Source organism: Panthera leo, chromosome D2 (genome assembly GCF_018350215.1).
Source record: "Panthera leo isolate Ple1 chromosome D2, P.leo_Ple1_pat1.1, whole genome shotgun sequence".
Lineage (NCBI taxonomy): Eukaryota > Metazoa > Chordata > Mammalia > Carnivora > Felidae > Panthera > Panthera leo.
The window spans coordinates 50,657,705-50,678,626 of NC_056689.1; positions in this window are offsets into that span (position 1 = coordinate 50,657,705).

Sequence of the window (20,922 nt, forward strand, 5' to 3'; positions counted from 1 at the left end):
CTTCCATATTCTGAACCAAAACCTGCATCTCCCATAAATTGCACCCACTTCTAAAAGTGTGTGCAGAAAGGCAGGATTCACCACTGCAGGATTCAAGCTCATTTGGGGAGAAACAGGAAACTCATGTAATATTTGGGGATACAAATGAAATTAGTGAAGCCAAGGGGAGGGCATCCTAAGAAGTGGGAAAATTGGTCCAAAGGCCCCAAAAGAACTAATATGAAACAGTGTGAAAGGGACCAAGAAAGTGAGGGGGATGAGAGCCAGTAAGGGGGGCAGGCACCCAGAGGTTTTTTTTTTTTGTTTTTTTTTTTTTGTTTTTTTTTTTTTTTTTTTAAGAACCACCACCACCACTACCCCCACGATTAAAATAAAAGTTAACATTTTGAGATCACACATCGGGAAGAATGAGTGGGAGGGACATGCACACTGCAGGAAAAGCAGGGAGAGGCAGGGCTACCGCAATGGTCCAGACAGGTTATCATGGCCATTAATGAGTACAACAGAAGACAGAAGTAGACAGGAAATACTGGTGAGCAGAGAGCCCCAGACATCACTGCCTGATCAGCTACAGGATCAGAGAGGGAGATGCCACGGTGGACCCCTCCATTTCTGCTAGGAGCAGCTAGGCAGACAATGGAGTTAGTCTGACACCAAGAAAGTGACAAGAATGTGTAGTCAACTCTGAGGCATCCAGCTGGAACTATCAAGCAAGCAGTAGGATGCAGAGAACACAGAGAACCTTGAAGCCCATCTAAGCTAGATCTACTTTAGGTTAAAATGTGTAGAACTCAGGGAAAGTGTTCCCTTCTGATGTAGAGCAAGGGATAACCAACAGGAAATGGGTTTCTCTCCGCTTCCAAAGTCAGACATGCCCAGGACAAGGTCACCACCATTCGTTAACCTTCTGCTCTGACAATGTTGCCCTTCATCTGGCAGCATCTGTTTTCATAAATGGGGTCTATGGAGCTTTCAGAGCTCTTTACAATAAGATTTCCTTATGCGGACAACAAGGATTGATATCTGACAGAGCAGGGAAAACAGCTAGAATTAAAGCACTGGGGCTTCCTCATTTGCTCTAGCATGTTTGGCTTTTTCTTACAAGCAAAGCTGGCTGACCCATCATGTCCTCAGAATCTGCAGCACTGGGATAGCCTGTGGACCATCTCACTTCCCCAGGACCTCTCCCGGCCTGGGCCAACCTGGGGTAACCACTGCCTTTCTCTCTTCCAGTCATTTCCTCTTGCCCAACCTCTTTGAGCCATGACCTAATGATACCAGGGGATCAGCTAATGTGCCAACGGGTAGCTCAGTAAAGCTTAAGAAACTTATGATCCAAGCTTTTCTTGTCCTTAGCACTTCAACAAAGTATTCATGTTTGATGTCTGGTTTTGCTATTTGCTAGTCTGTTTTGGGACAAGTAATCTTATCTCCTTCACTTGAGTTGCTTTAACTGTATAATGGGATACTGAGCCTTTCCCCCTAGGATCGTCAGGAGGAGGACACAAAATGGTCTGGATGAACAATGGATGCACAGAAAGATGCTACTTTAGAGAATTTTCAGAGGGTTGATAGGTTTATAGAAAACCCGATTCTAAGAACTCCCCCCACCCCATGAGATACACAGTCCCAAGGTGTATAGTCCAAGACCACATTCTACAGAGTCTTTTCTGCCTGCATGCTGGAAACACTGAGAAGTGTGAAGACTTTTGGTCCTAGATCAGGGTTTCTCTTCAACTTTACCTATTTCCTAATACCAATGTTCAAGTCCTTTACCCACACTAGTAAAATCAGAACCCCTGAGCATGGGGCCCAGGAATCAGTATTTCAAGTACCACCAGGTGATTCTGTACTGTAGCCAGAAAGAAGAACCACTGGTTTGTTTTGCTAAGCTACTAGGGAATTCTAGTATTCGATTAAAATTTCATTAGTATCTAGCTACCCATCTCCCTTCTTTCCCTAACAGTCAGCCTCCTTCCATCTTAGATGCTGGTGTTCTCTGGTACTAGTAACTTAACATAGAAACATCTAGCCTCTCCTGGAAGAGACACATCCAGTATTTACCGGTTACCAGCACTGCCTTGTTAGCATTCCCTTGCTTAGAAAGGCAGCAGGGGCCAGGCCACTAGGAGGCAGGGCTGGAGACTGGAGTTGAGAAACAGTCTGAACCGCACAACCCCAGAAGACAGACTCTCCTCTCTGATGACCAAGCAGATGGATGGGATGGCCCTGAGGGGCAGCTGGGCATGTAAACAGAAGCTCATTACCTTAAGAGGAGCAGCTATAGCACAGGCTTCATTAGTGACCTAGTTTAGTATAGTCTATTAAACTGTTCACTTCCAATCTCCTGAAATAAAAAAGTACACAAAAATAGTTCATTGCTAGGGGAGAAAAAGCTAAAATTTTAGACAGACCTCATTGGCATATGAAAGGCAGAAAAAGGGAGGTAGCTAACAACTTGAAATACAGAGACTTGAAAGTTCTATGGTTTTCTATTAAATGGCAACAGGGCGGGGCAGGTTGTTGGAGAGGCTGGGTGGGGATTAAGACTTTTAGCTTTAATATAAGTTTCTAGGCTTTTGGGAAGTAGGATTTATATGGATGGGGAAAGCAGAGACCTTCATGAACTTGGAGAAGCAGGCAGAAGAAGAGGACAGGGACATCGAGAGTACCTAAGGAAGCATGAAGTGGATACTTTTGGAAGACCTATTTTATATGCTCACCTTAGCATGATCATACTGCAGCTTCGTTCATCTCTGATCAAAACAAAAACTAGTTCAGCAGTAAGTGTTCAGGAATCTGAAGAGGTATAGTCCATGCATCTTAAGCACTTCCCTTAAGATCTGATACCTGATCTATAATCTTGCCTCCTGGCACCTGCCATCACTCTTCCTCCTTTGCAAGATGTTCTTGCTCACTGGGAGGTTTGCTTTTGACAACCGCATGCCTCTTTTGTCCCTGCTTCAGGTACTAAAATATGTTGCAACTACAATTTTCTGTTTATGACAAACCTGGCCCAAGCTTTGTAGCCAACAGTCTGTCTAAAGAGTTTCTCATTTCCAACTATACGATAGTGCCCCACAAATTCCTCATGCAAGATCAATGGTTGGGGAATGGATACATTCACTTTGCCCAATAGGGCCTCACCTTCTGATGCATCTTGTGTGTGTTGTAAGGGTGGGTAACAGACCAAGTGGCAGAAGAGAGCATCCCAAGACAACGAAGACAAGTACCAGAAGAACTAAAGTATCACTTTGGTTACAGTTTACGTAGGTTTTTTTTTTTTAATCTTATACTAATAATCCCCTTTTCACTCATGAAAGGAAGTAGGAAAACCCAGCTCAGATGGGCTAAGAGGATGAAATTAAAAATATATCACATTGGGTTTTTTTAGAGGAAAAACCTAACAGGGAACTCTCTAGCCCTTTCAACAGCTGACAAACCAGAACATCCACTTCTTTCCTCTTTTTCCTCGAGTCCCAAGGCAAAACCCTAGAGGAAGCCAACACTAAACAAGCAAATTGAGAAGACAGTTTTGGCGAAATTGGAATAGGACAGGAATGGTGACTTCCCTGAGGGCATGAACAATACTTTTCTGAATTTAACGTGTAATGTCTATAGACCCCTAAATGAAGCACAAGGATTCTAAAATAAGTTGTTTGAAAGGCACTTCATAAACATAGGTAGAGATGGGAATATTCTGATTAAGATTCACCAACCTGAATTCAGAAGGGCAGGGGGGACATGCACTGCTTTAGTACCTGCTGCAGTCTTTGAAGCAGTCTTTGTTCATTTGACCATCAGTGAGAGCAACATACTCCTGTTTTTCTAAAACCTTTTGACACAGTTCAGCTTGTGGAGATAATGACTAAAGCAAGTATCAAATAAAAGAAACCTAAGTCTTCTGTAGCAAAGTCCTCAGGCCAGGAGATTAAAGAAAGTCCCAGGCAACTCCAGGGCTCACCTAACATGTGTGGCCAAGTCTACTGTCCCCAGGGTCAGGAAAAAAACTCCCATTCAAGCCCTTTAAGAAACAAGTATTTCTGAAAAGATGCCAATCCCAAACCATCTTCAAATGTATTCTCCTGGTCACAGAGGACAAGAAAGGATGAAAAGGGATACACAGGGCAATCTAAATCCACATCCTTGCTTAGACTAGTAAAGGAATCCAGGCCAGAAACTGCTACCAGTTCATAGTATAGTAATATATTCCAGGCAAATTAGAGGTTAAACCATACATGTTCTTACTGCAGAGAAGTAAAAGGGTACAAAGAAACTTTGAGGTGATAGGTTTACGGCCCAGTTTGCAACAATCATTCCATGGGTACATGCTTGTCTGTAAACTCAAAGTTGTAGATGTTAAGTAGGTTTTTTTGTTTTGTTTTGTTTTGTTTTTTTTTTTTTTTTTTTTTTTGCATTTCAAGCATATCTCAATAAGGTTTAAAAACAAAAATAACCTGGGGGTGCCTGGGTGGCTCAGTCAGTTGAGCATCCAACTTTGGCTCAGGTCATGATCTCAGTTCATGAGTTTGAGCCCGGTGTTGGGGTCTGTGCTGACATCTCAGGGCCTGGAGCCTGCTTTGGATTCTGTCTCCCCCTCTCTGACCCTCCCCTGCTCACACTTTGTCTCTCAAAAATAGAGAAAAAAAATAACCTCAATTCTTCAAGTTTTTCACCATCAGCCTTTTTCTAGTTTTTTACTCCTGGAAGTCTACCAAGGGAACAGTTAACTCTTATAAAAGCCAGTGATCACTGAGAACCTATGTTCAATTATCCGTTTTTCTCTAGTCCCTCTCAGGTCCTGCTCCGTCTCCCCTGATCAAGTTTCCATCCACTGACTGAAAGGACAGCTTTAGAAGTAGATGCCCAGGCCTTGAGATCCTTACACTGCTCCCACTAGAAGCCCACCCAGAAGAACAGACTTTTAAGAGGGGTTTGTTATAGAAGCCAGATCTCAAATCCTTTGTAATTGGTCCAGTCATAGATGAAAGTTCAAGTGCCAGGCAGTCTCTGCTGTGGTTTGAACGATTAAGAACTATCCATCCATCACCATGGGACAGTCCTATTCTTCCACGTAGGCAAAGCAACAGAGAAAGCAGATGAGCAAACAATGAAAAAACCATGTACAAAGAAGGCTGAAGAGGAAACTGACCATTCAGGCCATTGCTGTTCAAATATCCCAGTTTTGGTTGGGTTTTTTTTTGTGATGTTTGCTACAACTGTGGTCCCCTTCTTGTAAGTCCCTTCCCTTGACTCCATGTGTTCCCCTTTTCCCCCCCTCCCTCACCATGGACCCTTTTATCTCCTATGCCCCCAAACTGCTAATTAGGCAGTATCCTATCATTGGCCCTAGAATGCGCTGGTATTTTGTCATTTAGAGACTGAAGGTGAAAGCGATCTATTGGTTTCCAAGTTCCTAGTGAGCCCTGAGGTATCTTAGTTCTTGGAGAGATGAACCATAGCAAACATTTTTGAGGTGCCCTTAGGCAAAGTCACCTTATTTACCAGTCCTGCTCTACCTGAAAGGACCTAGAAGCTACAGAGAAGGTGCAGGCAGACAGGCAGTACTCAAATACTGAGGTCATCCATAATCCATTACAGGTGTTCTGGGAAGTGTATAATCTGTTTTGGCCAAACACTCCAAAGTCCTACCTCCCTGGCAGTCTGCTGAATCCGGACATGGTTCGCAGGATGCTTCTAGACCCCCCCCACCCCAGGAAGAAAGGTAGGGACAGGTCGATTCTAGAATACTAGAAAACTTTATGGATGTCCAGGCTATGTGTCATGTATACAGATCCCTGTAAAAATAAGTTAGGATTTTATTAGTAGATACCACAGAAGAGACCAAGGATTCTGTTTTCCCCAGCAGAAAGTGTTTCACCTGAGCTTAGCCCCTCATGGAGCTAGGAGCTTCCTTCCCAGAAGAGCCTACTGTCATCTCCCCAGGGCTAAGAGGTCCTCAGAAACTGATCACCGGGGTCTCCCAGCAAACTCCTTTAAATAGCTGGCACTCCAACCCAAATTGCCCAGTGGAAAAATGATCTGATTATCCCCCCCCCTAAAGAACTGCTCTCAATTTCGCCCTCTTAAAAGGGGAAGTGTTATCAATTTGTGTCCCAAGATTTCTATTAGCCCCCTCAACCCATGAGATTAGGAGATTGGGCTTAAGGTAGTTAAGATTAGATGAGGTCATGAAAGGGACAAATGTCATTACAGGAGTCATGAGAAAGCTTGCCTCCTCTCCATTCTTCACCATGTGAGGGCAACAGGAAGTCAGTAGTCCACAAGGCAGGCAGGGACTCTGACAAGAACTGGACTATGCTGGTGTCCTGAGGTCAGATTCCTGGTCTCCAGAATTCTAAGAAGTTTGTTGTTTGTAAGCCACTCAAGTCTAGGATATTGTAGGGGCAGGAAAAAGCTCCCCTCAACCTTCCTAGGGTCCCAGATGGGGCCTCAAAATTAAGCTGATCAAGAGGTTAACATGAAAATATTAAGGTAAATACACCCGTGGCTAGTGTTTTTGAGAGCAAGAGCACCAGCACAAGCCACTTCCCCAAGTGGGGGACCACAGAAACAGAGGGAGACAACCTGAAGCAGGCTCCAAGCTCTGAGCTGCCAGCACAGAGCCTGATAGGGGACTCAAACTCATCAACTGTGAGATCATGACCTGAGCCCAAGTTGGATGCTCAACTAAGCCACCCCAGTACCCCAACTGTAAGTTTTATGACACAAGGGGCACCTGGGTGGCTCAGTTGAGCATCCAACTTAGGCCCAGGTCATGATCTCACGATTTGTGAGTTTGAGCCCCCCATCCAGTTCTGTGCTCACAGCTCAGAGCCTGGAGCCTGCTTCAGGTTCTGTCCCTCTCCTCTCTGCCCCTCCCCCACTTGCAATCTGCCCCAGTCTCTTAAATGTAAAAATAGTTTGAGACACAGGAGCCTTCTTAAGAAAATAAAGATCAGGGGCACCTGGGTGGCGCAGTCGGTTAAGCGTCCGACTTCAGCTCAGGTCACGATCTCACGGTCCGTGAGTTCGAGCCCCACGTCGGGCTCTGGGCTGATGGCTCAGAGCCTGAAGCCTGCTTCCGATTCTGTGTCTCCCTCTCTCTCTGCCCCTCCCACATTCATGCTCTGTCTCTCTCTGTCTCAAAAATAAACATTAAAAAAAAAAAAAGGAAATAAAGATCAAGAAATGGTTAAGCTCGGTTTTCTATGTTAGGTTTGATTAGTAGACAGTTATGGAGAAATACAATAGGGCAAAACAAAAGGGAAGTTTGGTAAACTAAGGAAAACTTAGTACAGCCTATTTATCTTCAGAATCCCTTTTCTTTGGAGGTCAGGTTTCTTTCAGAGGAAAGCAGTCTTCACATAAGGGTTTTAGGACCTACCTCAGGGAAGGGGGGGCAGGTGTGGGGAGTGGGGGGGGGGGGGGGAGAGGGGAGACAGGGAGAGCAACTGTCCTGCTTCTGCCATTTTCTCAAACTTCTTCAGCTTAAGGTATTTGCCAAGATGTCCTATCCTGGGGTACTGTGTCCTTAACTGCATCAATACTTTGTTACATATTGCTCAGCCTTCATTAGCGTGGGCTGCTGGAATTGCAAAGAGCTCCTCTCCTGAAGCATAGACCTGTGTGTTTAGCAGTCCCCTGGCTCGACCACACTTGGTATAATGACTTAGGCTTTCTCTCACTATACCCTGGTCTTGGTTTTCCCTTCTCCCTAATAAGGCTTGTTTCTTAATCCAGGCTGTAGGACATAACTCTTTCCAACACTGGTGCCCACCCTATGAAGGCTTGGAAGGGACCCACCGTGAGGTCAGTTGGTGATTGGTCAGCCCCATACAAGGGGAGAGGAAAAATATAAACGACCAATTGATAGGTACTATTGAGGTGGTATAGAGGATCCCATGATATAATAAACATGGAGACCAACTTAGGGAAAGTTTTAAGGGAAGGCATAACTAAGGAGGGAAAGAAAAAGCGACTCTTGATCAGTGAAAGGGCCAGCCAGCCACATGAGGAGCTGAGGGCAGCATGCTCCAGATAGAGGGCAGGGTGCAGGGCATGTCCCTGGGCAAAGAGAACTTGTGGACTGAAGCAGCAAGAGGGGCTAGATCAAAGATGCTCAAGTAACAACATGGTTCAAGACACAGCTGAGGAGGAAGCACTAACCAGAGCCCAACCCCGATCCCAAGTGCACATACTGCTCTGGTTTGGCCCCTGGAAGGGAGAATAACGATCCTTCTGAGCCATTTCAACATTACTCCAAGGCAGTGCTACCAGAATTCCCCAGCTTCCTAGTCCAAGAGGTACTTTCATGGAGCAGTCTCCCAAGTTGGAAGCACCCCCTCCTCTATATACTTCCTAGGACACAAAGCATGGATTCAAGAAAACCCTTTTCTCACCATGATCTTGTTGGCATGCCAGACTCACATCCAGAGAGTGGTGGTAATAGCCAACCTCCGTTGTATCTATGAAACACCAAGATCTAGGGGAAATCTTCTACAGATACAGGATTTCATCCTCAAGCATGTATACTTGTCAGAGCCAGGGGTCTTAAGAGAAGATCTGGGAGAGACCGGTCATGAAATGGTCTTTCCAGACCATTTGTCAGTGGCAGGATAAACTGGGTGCCAAAACAGGTTTAGGTTACAGAATCATTGCTTTCAGAAACAGGGATGTTGAGGCAGGTCCTTGAATTCAGCTTGGGAACACAATTCACAAAGCTAACAGGCTACCTTCCAGCATGCACCAAGTAAGAACCTTAGAGTATGGCAGCTGATAGAAATTGTCTAATAAAGTAGCTAGGGCTCTCTTAAAGGGAAGCTCTTAGGGTCCTTAAGTCTGGAAGGCAGAGGAAAAAGCAGTTACATTTTCTTCCCTGCAAGGATTATGTAGGAGGGAGGTCCACTTTAGATACTTACACAGTCTTGTGCTCATCCCATCTATTTTCTGTGCTGCAGTCAGGGGATTTTTTCAGTTTTTAAATTTTTCTTCATTTCTTTGAAGATATGAGCCTTCACTGGCTTTATTCTCAGGCATTTTTAATTTGTTGTCAAATTCGTTTCCATACCAACACCCAGTGCTCATCCCAACAAGTGCCCTCCTCCCTGCCATCACCCACTTTTCCCCTCTCCCTCACCCCCCCCCCATCTACCCTTAGTTTGTTCTCAGTACTTCAGAGTCTCTTGCTTGCACCCCCCCACCATCGTCTTTTACGTTTCTCAAGATCCACGTATGAGTGAGAAGATATCGTATCGGTCTTTCATCTGCCTGGTTTATTTCACTTAGCATAATACCCTCCAGTTCCATCCCTATTGCTGCCAACAGCCGGACTGAATTCTTTACACCCAAGCCTTAGATTTAGACAGTGCAATTTCAATCCACTAGAGGCAGATCTTCTGGAAGCATCCCCAGTGCCTGCACAGACCCTCAGAACTTACATGTCTTTAGGCAGAGTTCCCTCAGAATTACCCTTTATGATTATCAGTACTGCTAATAGTTGGGCAAGTTTACTCTTAACTTGCACACTGGCCCCCTGTACTTTTGCTCTAACCTCATTTTCTTCCCCTTCCCATCTCACACCTTGTTGTCCATTTTCCAAGTATAGTGGGCATCGGCCAAAGACCTTTTTCCTTAGATGTTCTGATGTCAATCTATTCTTCATTAGGGCTGCCAGAAGAATCCTAGGTCCCTAAAGACCATGATCAGCCTAGACTAGGTGTGGGACTCTGAACACATCACTCAGACCACGGGAATGTAGGGTCATGATTGGGGAGACCTGTGTCATGGTGTATAACACCCACAAAGTCCTGGCCACAAGGCTCAATTCCCACAAAATATCAAGTAGCCTATTCATCAGAACAACCCAGATCCCTGTAGAGTTTAAATTCCAGTGTGTTTTTTATTTAAGGTCTCTAAAGAAACAATGTAGAGAGACCTTCCTCAGCTACGGTCCACAAACCCCAGCCAGATGGAGTGGTCATCTCCGTTTGTTGACCTACCTGTTGCTTTTCAACATTGTCATTTGTTCATGCACACAGGGAAGTGTCCCACCACAGACAGCACAACTTTTCTCACTTCTTGTTAGCTCTTCATTACTCTGGGCAGGAGTGCAATCTACTTGCAACAGAAAAGGCCTGTTGCCTCAATCACTGAGCACAAAAACTAATGCTGACTTTCTGTTCTGGTCATCTTCAGGTCTTGGAAGGATAGAGCCTATGGTCTTGGTAAAAATTTAACACGCAGAAGGCAATACAAAAGGACCCAAAGCAATCTCACTTCTAACTATGTATTTCATTACAAGTAACTTTTAAGGATTTTCCATCTAGGAAGTAACTCCCCATTTTCCACTACTTCAATAATTGGCTTTGTTTTTCAATAAGCAGTCCTGTAGGTCATAAGATCAGGGTTTACCCCTGGATAAACTTCTAGATCATGTGGCTCAAAACCGGGTCTTTGAAGAGCTCAGGTAGCATGGTTCACCAAGCGCCCTCTGCTTCCTAGAAGCACATTTAACTGCACAGGATTCAAATATATGGCCTGTGTAGTACACATGAAGTTTCTGCAGCTGATATCTTACCCCTGGGAACATGCTCCCCAGTTTTCCAGCTGTCAAAATACAGCATTAGACAAGGATGAGAAATAGATTTCTTAGAATAACACTGAGTACAGAGCCCTGGACTCCAACTCAAGACTGGTTTAAGTCAAAAACAGAAACAGGAAAGCAAAAGGTGTTAAAGAAAAAAATAAAACTAATAGTCTTAAGAAAAAACATCCAAGTCAAACCACCAGGGGCCTTTTCCTCATCGAAAGGGAAAAAGTTCATCAGTAAATAACATTGTTTCCCCTAAGGAGGCAGGCATCACAATGGGAAACAAAGCCTGGCTCCACTTACCAACTCAGACTTCCAGTAAGTGACTTAATCCTCTTGACTTTTTTTTTTTTTTTTTTATGAGGGGAATGCAGAACCTCAGGATACAGACAGGTTTGAGTAAACAAAATATACAGCTTGGGTGGGGGTTTGGGAAAGACTGCCAATAACCAGTTTAAAAGTACCATGCCAAACAAGAAGGTACTGATCAGGATTTAGCCACTTTGCCACAGAACTATCCTTTGGGAATTGGAGAAGCTGCCTACCTAGATCGAGATTTGCAATCCAGTTGTTTTACTAACATGTTCTTTTGATGTTCCTCGAATCCTAAGAAACTTCAGTTCAGATCAGCCTCCATACCTACTTGTCTCCAACCTTGTATTGTCCCTCATTTCTCACCACTTCCTCTCCCTTTCAGTTCACCATATCCCGTCGTCCCCCTCAGGAGCTCTGGTCTCAAGAGACATGGCTATAGTGGAAGAACTACTCTCAGGTCAAGTCCTAGCTTAAAAAAAACACAACCACCTTTTCTCTAACTCAGATTTCAGTTGTATTATTTCTATTAAACAGGATTTGGTAAAAACGCCAAAATAAGATAGGGGATGCTACGACAATTAAGGGAGTTAATCCATGGAAAGCATGTAAGTATTTGCAACTGTTATATGCAGGATTTGAGTACTGTGTCCCATTCCTAAGTTTATGTTTTGCTAAAATTAAAGACTATTCATTAAATTGTATATTCCTGAGAAATAGTTAACTTACAAGGAAACCGAAGTCATTTTGATCACAATCCCATTCTGGTTAATAGCTGGGGAGACCTTAAACCATCAACTCACTTACCCAAAGCAGTCTGTCCAGTTCTCTGGTCCTTTTACAGATCCTCATTGAGATGCTCCTATTCCAGGCTGGGGACTAGCCATTTACAGAACACACATGGATCAGGTTGATCTAGGTTCAAAAACTGATCCTACTTTTTGTTACCTATAAAAGACACCTTCTATTCCTTCAACTCTTTAAACACGAGGTCAGATAGGAGGTTACCGGCATTCAAACCTCAGCTTCCCCTTTTAACTTTATCCTTTGCTGGTTATGTAACTACTCAGATCTTGACTTTTTTCCATCCAAAATGGAGACAGTACCTATTTCAAAAGGCTACCAGGGCATCAGGGAGACTCCACATAAACACCTCAGTGTCTGGCACATGGGAAATACTCAGGAAATTGTAGTTGGGACAAATCACTAACAATGCATAAATGCCTGGACATATATGCCTCAGTTACAGAGGGTCAGATAACATTACTTTATCATTGCCCCACTGCCACCACTCATTTTTGCCTTTGGCTCCCCACCCCCCCCCCCTTGAAGTTCACTTTCTCTGGGGTACAAATTCCTATTGCTCTTCCAAGAGCACCTTAGAGATAAAACCCTTTAAGAAAAGTCTCCCAAACTACTTATAAGACTTTCTTGTACACTACTGTAGTATTTTTGGTATAGCTTTTATAAAATCTTGTGTCCCCAGTGGGTAAGCTTCCAGAAAATAGAAAAGCCCATTTTACTTCTCCACATCCAATACAGTACCAGAAATTGTATTCATGCTAACAGACAAGCCGAGTCCGATTTCCAAAAATAGCCTCCATTGGCACATTGCATTTGCCTTCTCTCAGAACTCCTTAAAGGGAGGTAGGGTAATGTTAGATGAATGGATTTGGGGGCCGGTCATTCAACTAGAGGTTTTACATCTGTCTATCTAGCAGATAAAATTCATGAGGTGATCATCACCATTCCCGATATAAGAGCAGACATTTGGGTTTACAGAATCCACTTCAGAAGCTCTAACAATGTGCTGGAATCAGACCAAACTCAGACTCAGGTATGTAATTCTAACTGAAGGTTCTTCCACCGTATTTTATTGCCTCCTTTGTTCCACCGTATTTTATTGCCTCCTGAAACAAAGCAAACTCCAGCTCCATTTGCCCACTCTACTTTCCAGCTTGGGTGAAGAGAGGGGATCTTGCCCAATTTCCCTTCCTTGGCTTCGGAGATACTCGCTTTAACACTACAGAGCCTGCGATCAATCCAGTCCCACTCTTTGTCCTGTTTCTCTGACAGTTTAACAGGCTGTCTAAAGTCAGAAAGCAGACATACATCTCAACACCTAGCTTTCATCAGAGGAACAAGGCTAAGCTGTTTATACTATGAAGCATACTTTTTAGTATTTATGTCAAAGCATTCTGTATCAACATATTGCAGAATTAAGAATGTTAACTCGGGGCACCTGGGTGGCTCAGTCGGTTGAGCGTCCGACTTCAGCTCAGGTCATGATCTCACAGCTTGTGAGTTCGAGTCCCACATTGGGCTCTGTGCTGACAGCTCAGCCTGGAGCCTGCTTCGGATTCTGTGTCTCCTTCTCACTATCTCCCCCAACCTACTCGCGTTCTGTCTCTCTCAAAAATAAGTAAACATTAAAAAATTAAAAAACAAGTATAGTAACTCATGTTTTATACATGATAAACTACCATTTTCCAATGTAGGAATTAGGACTCTGGTCATGAGTGTAACAAGTTTAAAGGCCTTGTTCTGTTAAATTTTCTGAAGGCCTACGAAGAAAAGTCAATTGTTGGACAACATAGGGTAATATTCCCATCTAGTAAGAGGACTAGGCTAGTCTCTACACTGGCCAGACCGACCACATGTGATGTGTCAGTTTGGGGAACCATGCTTTAGAAGAGACTGTAAAGCTGAGAAGATTCTAGAGTGGAGCACTGAAGATGCTGGATACTTTATAACTGCCCTATTACTAACAGATGACACGGGAACTTAGAGGCCTTAGAAGGAACAGATTCCTTGTCCCTAGATACCAGATGGTCAGGAGAAACCAGGCACACTTCTTGAGCTCTACCTTGTAGAGTAACAAGGCAACAATTCTCTGAAGATCTGGAAGGATCTTAAAGTAAAAATTCTGTAGTTCATGGGAGAATTCTAACCATCAAGCCCAAACCCAAACCACTGAGGTACCAGTCACTGCTCACACCCTCTAGAATTTTGAGCTCATGGTCCTGAGGTCCCTTCCAGCTGGGTATGCTCGAATGACTGGTCCAACCATGCTTACAGCCCTTTACCCCACTTGGCCTTTAAGTTGGTCACAAAAGCAAAGAGGCAGCTGATCTAGAGAAGGAGGCCCAGCTGAGGCAGAGCCTCAAAGCACCCTGTAGTGGGTCTTGAGAGAAGTTCCCCAAGCCTTTGTCATTTCCAAATGCTGTTATCAAGGCAACTTCTTGCTCAGGACTCCACGAGTAGACAGCTCCTATGTGAAATTATGGCCACTTTGTTCTAAGAACAAAATGATTTGAATGATCAGAGCTCAGAGCTTTTTATGTAAAAGGAGATGCCAGTTAAGGGTTTCCTCCCACAGGGGGAGGCAAGAGTGGGTTTATCATTTCTCCAGCTTGGAGCTCCACCATTAGAAATGTATTCCATAGGGCAATGGAAACATTAGGCATAGACCACTGGCAAAGACAAGAAGTTACAAACACCAATGGGACTGAGTTGATCACCCCTTTTCTAAGGAAAAAAAAAAAAATAAATAAATCAAAAGGTTAACAGGTGTGTGGACTTTCTAGTAAGATTCCATTTTAAATCTGGGCTTTGCCACTTATTAGCTGTGAGCCCTTCCTTACCTTCAGGTTATTGAACCTCTCCATCAGATTCATTATAAAGATAATACCCACCTCTGAGTTGCTGGATAAGGGATTTACAACACAAAGTACTCAGAACAGTCTTAGCATATGGTAAGCTATTGTTGTAATGGTGGAAGTGATACTGATAAGGAGTAGGACCAGGGAGTAGTAGAGGTGGGTTGCCAGAACCCTGAGGATTCTTGCCTGCATAGGAAAGGGAGTCAAAGAGCAAGGAATTAAGGGCATATGGGTTGCTCAATTGGTTAAGCATAGGACTCTTGGTTTCAGCTCAGATTAGGATCTCAGTTTCTTGAGTTCAAGCCCCATGATGGGTTCCACACTGACAGTGCAGAGCCTGCTTGGGATTCTGTTTGCCTTACTTTGTGCCCCTACCCCCCTTGTGCCAGCTCTCAAAATCAACCTAAGGAGAAAAGGAATGGCCATTTCCTAAGTACTTATGTGCCCAGTAATAAGCCTTTAGAGCCTCGATTTCCTAGAGGAGGCAAGTTTGTTTTGTTTGAGGACAAAAATCTTGCAAAGTGTTCTGAACCTCATGACTTCTACCAATACATAAAGGATCAAAGGCATATACAACCTAGCTCCAAAAATGGAGGTTATTCAGGCTGCTCAACAAGACACACGGAACCACGTTCTCCTAGAACTAGGTTTTACTATTCCTGTTCAGTTGTACCTTCCAATTTATCAAGCCCATATAATGATGGGAGGAGGGTGGGGACATCAGCCTCCTGGATACACTACCCTCCGTTTTTCTTCTTTATAGGTACTGATCTGGTACTGGCAAAGAATCTGGGCTAAGTATCTTGGTGCATGCAACATATCCAACCAGACCAATAGAACCAAGGATATATTCTGACCTGCAGGTAGAAACTGTATCAGCCATGAGAGTCCTATCTCATGACTATTTGAAGAAAAAGAAAATGCAGGAGACAGATGCTTGGGTGGCTCAGTCAGTTGAGCACCCCAAGAGTCACCCCAGTGACTCTTGATTTCGGCTCAGGTCATAGGGAACCTTGCATCAGGCTCCCCTCTCTCCACCTTCCCCACCCCCCCCCCCCCCACCTCTGCTCTAGAGTTCTCAAAAATAAACGTTAAAGGGAAAAATAAAAAGCATGAGAAGAGCTATTGCACTACTTTGGTCCTAGAGCAACTTGGATTTCCAAATTCAGTGGCTGAACAAAGATGCCCTCAGATTCTCGGGCTTCTTAGAAGTTCTCCACTCCCCTCAAGTAACATCCAGACTCAAGGCCACCAGGTTTCCCCATGTTGGTCACCTCCTCAGCCCTCCCCAAACTGGAAGACAAATATGGTGTCTTATACCGACAAGACAGAGTCCCCATCTGTCCCAACCCAAACTACATAGAAGACCAACCTATCAAGCATGCTAGTCTCCAATGGTTCCCTCCACAGTAGGGCACCTGAGTGGCTGCTTCCCCAGGTCACGTAAGGGAGTAGGAACAAAGAACACGGACATGGAGATTTTACTCTGCACAATGAAGGTCCCCTGAAGTCAAGGTAAAGTAACTCCTCCCTTCCTTCACCTGCATAGAAACCTGTATATAGGCCTTACCTATGAACTTTTTAAACCTGTTTTACTTTTTAAAGGAGTATTTCTCTGAGAATGTGAGCCTTTGGGGAAAAGGCAGGTTTTATTCAGTATTTACCTCCATGTTTAACACCTAGTACATCCTCAATAAGTTTGGTTTTTAGATTAGGTTAATTCCAGCAAAGACTGATAAGATGTAGTCCTCACTAGTTAGAAGACAGATACAAGATGAGTTTTCCTCATGAAGAAAGGGGTCAAGGTTTTCCCAAGAACCAGTAGTATTATGTAGGAGATTAGAAGACATCTATTAAGGCTGACCAGTCTCCAGACCAGCCAAGCCAATGTTTTAATCAAAGTTTGAATGCCCCCCATGCCTGAGCCCCAGGAAGTACCAATGTTTCAGGTTGAATCCAGATGTAGAAAAAGCTTACATCCTAGTTCAAGAATTCCCTTACTGAATGTTCAAGGTGGGTTCAGCCTTGTGTTCTCTTCAGACCTTAACCTGATTTCCATGAGTGGCCCCCATCTAAATCCCTTTACTCAGTCCACTGATTTAAGTTTATTTTGATAGGGATAGGGAGGGAGGTGGGGGGAGGAAGAGAGCAGAAGAGAGAATCCCAAGCAGGCTCTGTATGGTCAGACATGGGGCTCAAACTCAACCATGGGAGAGTGGAACCAAAACCAACGGTTAGATGCTTAACCAACTGAGCCACCCTGCCCCCCCCCCACAAAATCCATCCGTAATATATGTTCAACTCACCCCAGGAGTGCCAGAAGCCGAGCTATCCAACCAGCCTGATGGCAGGGCCCAGGTTGTGGACAGATCGGGACTGCAGGGCAGCCCACAGACAGGGAACCTTCTTGAATTGCTGCTTTTATGTAATTTGGCCTTAATAGAAGAACCTGGGGAATCATCTGTTGGGCAATTGCCCTCGACAGGCCCCCTGGGAAAAGCACCATTCGTGAAAGAAAGAAGGCTCCGCAAGGGAATTGTGTGGCCCTACATTTAGCCCTTGCCACCCCCTTTAAAGACTCCTCTACCTAAAAGAATGGCCTCCTATTTCCCAGCCAAGGAAGGATCAGATGGATTTGAAAGCCCCACTCCAGTGACTAAGGACTCTATCTATGGGCACAAGTTACTCCAACCCCTAGGCCCACTTGGCCCCCAGGAGGCATTCCAGATGACTGAACCTAGTCGGTTAAGGTACAGAATGGTTCATTAGCACCTAGGTGCATGGTCTCTCCAAAAATGTATAAGGCATGGGTTTCCTAAGGCCCTCTTGGCCCCCTCCTGGAACCTCGACTGAGGCAAACACTTTTGTTCTTCAAACCACCAATGGTTCAGGGAAACAAGAGGTCATGTCCCTGTAACTGTTCCACTTGAGGTGTGGAGATAAAGCAACTTTCATGAAAGCACAAGAGCATCCTCAACCAAAATGACCTTTAACCAACTATGTTGGCACCCTCGGCCCAGCCAAAAGGACACTTAATCTTCTTACATGAAAGTCCAAATTGAAGAATTCTAAGCAGTAGGGATATTCCACCACCTAGCCCAAGTTGAATAAATCTAGGAGCCGTACAGATATTCTACCACCAAGTACCCACTCCATGCCAGGAATTCTAGGGTTCTCCCCCTTCCAGGTCTCAGCCCTCCCAAGGTCAAACATGGCTCCCTGAGAGGGTGGGGACACCTGGGGGGTAGCACAGGGGAGCCAGGCCTGCACACGAAGAACCTAGAAACGACCAGAATGAAAATGCTCCAGTCCAACCACCACGCAGGCCTCAAAACTTGGGTGTTATTTTCTAGACATGACTGCCAGTGAGAAATACTTCCCCTCTTAGGAAAAAAAAAAAATGAAGGCTCACTTCTTTTAAAGATCACCTCGGCAGCTTAAAGAAATACTTATGTCTGAGCCATAGTTAGATTACAACATCTGGAGGTGGAGCCAAGACAGTCTTTCAAAGCTCCCCCAATGATTCTGATGTGTAGCCAGGGTGGAGAATAACTGATTTATACAATCCTGCTCTCCACATTACAGGTTAGGCTTGTGATCCTGGTTACCCAGCTGCTCACCTGTCTGCACTGCTCTATTACTAAGCCTTCTTGCTGTGGCAAGAGAACACGAACGAGGAGAAACATTTGTTGGTGAATACCTGGTTCTATTAAGATGTCCAATTGGTCAGTGAATAATCTGCCCAGCACCGCCATGGACTAGCTGTGGTTTAGAGTCAGTAGCTCGTGCATTAGCCTCTTGCTGGAACCATTCCCTCTTCACCAGGTCCTTCCTTGGTCTGGGTTCCTGGCTGCTGGGTTCCCGCCCACCCCACAAGAAAGCCAAATCCCCACATCTAATTGCCTGCTGCTTTCACCTGAGCATCAATTTTCCAAATAGGTAACACGCCCCTTAATTATACTGCAGTAACATCGCAGACCCCTCACGGTAAAAAGCAACAGGTTTTCTGCTTGTGGTCAGGTGAAAACAGGTACAAAAGGCTGACTTATGCCTAACAGGTTACCAGAAAAACACGGGGATGGAGTACCTAGAACTTTCCTGACCCCTATGGGGACAGACTCTAGTACACGTGCTGCTTCAAGTGCCAGGAAAAGGCTTTACAGAGGAGGACAGCCACACACAAAGCCTTCCCCTCTTCTTGGCTCCTACAACGAAGGAGTTCACTTCTGAGGGTCTCAAGACTTGCAAAGGTAGGGTAGCTGAGGTTAGGAAAACAGGCCAGCAAGGCAAAAAACCTGGGTTTGAATTTTGACTGGTCACTTACCACTTGTAGGACTTTGGGCAAGTTATTTAACCTTAGATTTGTTTTCCTCCTAGGAAAGGATCTCTTAAGAGTACTTACTTGTTCAGGGGCACCTGGGTGGCACAGTCGGTTAAGCGTCCGGCTTCAGCCGGGTCACGATCTCACGGTCCATGAGTTCGAGCCCCACATCAGGCTCTGGGCTGATGGCTCAGAGCCTGGAGCCTGCTTCCGATTCTGTGTCTCCCTCTCTCTCTGACCCTCCCCTGTTCATGCTCTGTCTCTCTGTCCCAAAAATAAAGACTACTTACCTGTTCAATTGTTGTAGGACATAAAGCAAAGAGGGCTAACACCATGCAGTGCTAAAGTAAGCGTCATTTTTAATGTAAATGTACCTCCTAGAAATCTATGCATTTTAAGCTATACCAGTCACTGAAGAATTCTCAGGTCCCAGCAGAGTCTAGCTGCCTGTCACGGGTACTTGTTAGATTAGTCACACCACACTCTGGACAAGGGCCAAGTCTACTGGTGACCCGAGTTTTCTCCTGAGGTGGTTCCTAATAGAAGATGCTGTGGAAATTAAGCAGTGATCCCCGGTGAACAGAAAGCTTAATTCCATCCAACACTGTAAGTACTCACACACGGTACGGGATTTTTGTCTGCATTGACAGCTTCCTAGTCATTTGATTCTTTAATAAAAACTAAGGTACAATGTGATCTTCTGCTTGGGGATTAATACAATCCTAAAAATTACCTCCCACACAGAGCATATCACACAGGTTTTGTCACATGCAAAACAGAGCCGGATACACATTTCACTCCTGGGAAAATAGGGTGTTTCCAAATAAGTGTCCTTACAGAATCCTTTCCTTCCAACCTCAAGATTATGCTTTCCACCTGGTTGATGGGTTACCAGGTATTTCTTATTTTTTCAATCCTCCAAGCCTACCCAGAACAGATCAGGCCTGGCCCAAACATGAGCAAAACCAAACACTGGTGTACCATATTCAAGTCCATTGCAGTTTTAACCAGCCAGTCAGTGGATGGTATTTATCGAGTAGGTAGCAGTTACTATGTAGTAGAAACCATAGTAAGCATTTCACATGTATTGTTTTATATGGTCTTTATAACATCCCTGCACTCCCTATTTTACATATATGCAATTCAAAGCTTCACCAAGTTGATACCTAAAGATACAAACTGCACAGAGGCAGAGCCAGGATTCAAACGTACGGATTTCTAACTCTCAGAAGTAAAAGGTTAACCACAAAGCAGACCAAGGAAGACGTGCCCCTAACGAGGGCAACAAAATCCAGAAAAATGAAGTACAAATCCCTTACAGCCTACAGCCCAATGATAACAGACCAGCATGTAACGCTCCTTAAAATGTTTACGGCTGCCGTAGCGTTTACACTTCCTTAAAACTTACAGCAATCTTACCTTGACAACAGCTAAATCTTCAGGGTCCTTCCCGTGAGGCACTGCTTCCGGCATCCAGAAATTCCTTGGGGAGTCACGTTACCTATACCCCCCCCAGCTTGTAAGTATATAACCAGCCACTCCTCACAACCCCAATGCAGCTTTTCCTGCCCACCCGTCCTGTCCACGTGCTTTAATGAAAACCACCTGGTTGCACCCAAAACATCTCAATTCTTTCTTAGCCGTTTGCTCCCCAACCTCCCGCCAAATTTCATCACCCATGCAGCGTTCCGTGCCAGATGGGGGTGGGACCCAGCCAACTCCTACGAAGTCCAAGTTTACTCCTAGCCTTTACAGGTTGGTTATTTCATTCTAAACACTCACCAGATTGATAACGCCACCAGGCAAGATAATAGATAAGACAAGGCAAAAGTGAAAACGCACAGTATTTATTTTTAGGGAAAACTCGCGGAGCACCCGCAATATAACCTTTTCATACTAAAAAAAACGCAATTAGGTAAAATTTGAAAGTGACTAGCGCAATATCTACGTAACCGCAGTTTTCTTGTTACTGCTCCAAAAAATTAAGTGGGAGCCCCCTCCCCCTCAAGAAATGGGGGTGAAAACACTAAGACCAG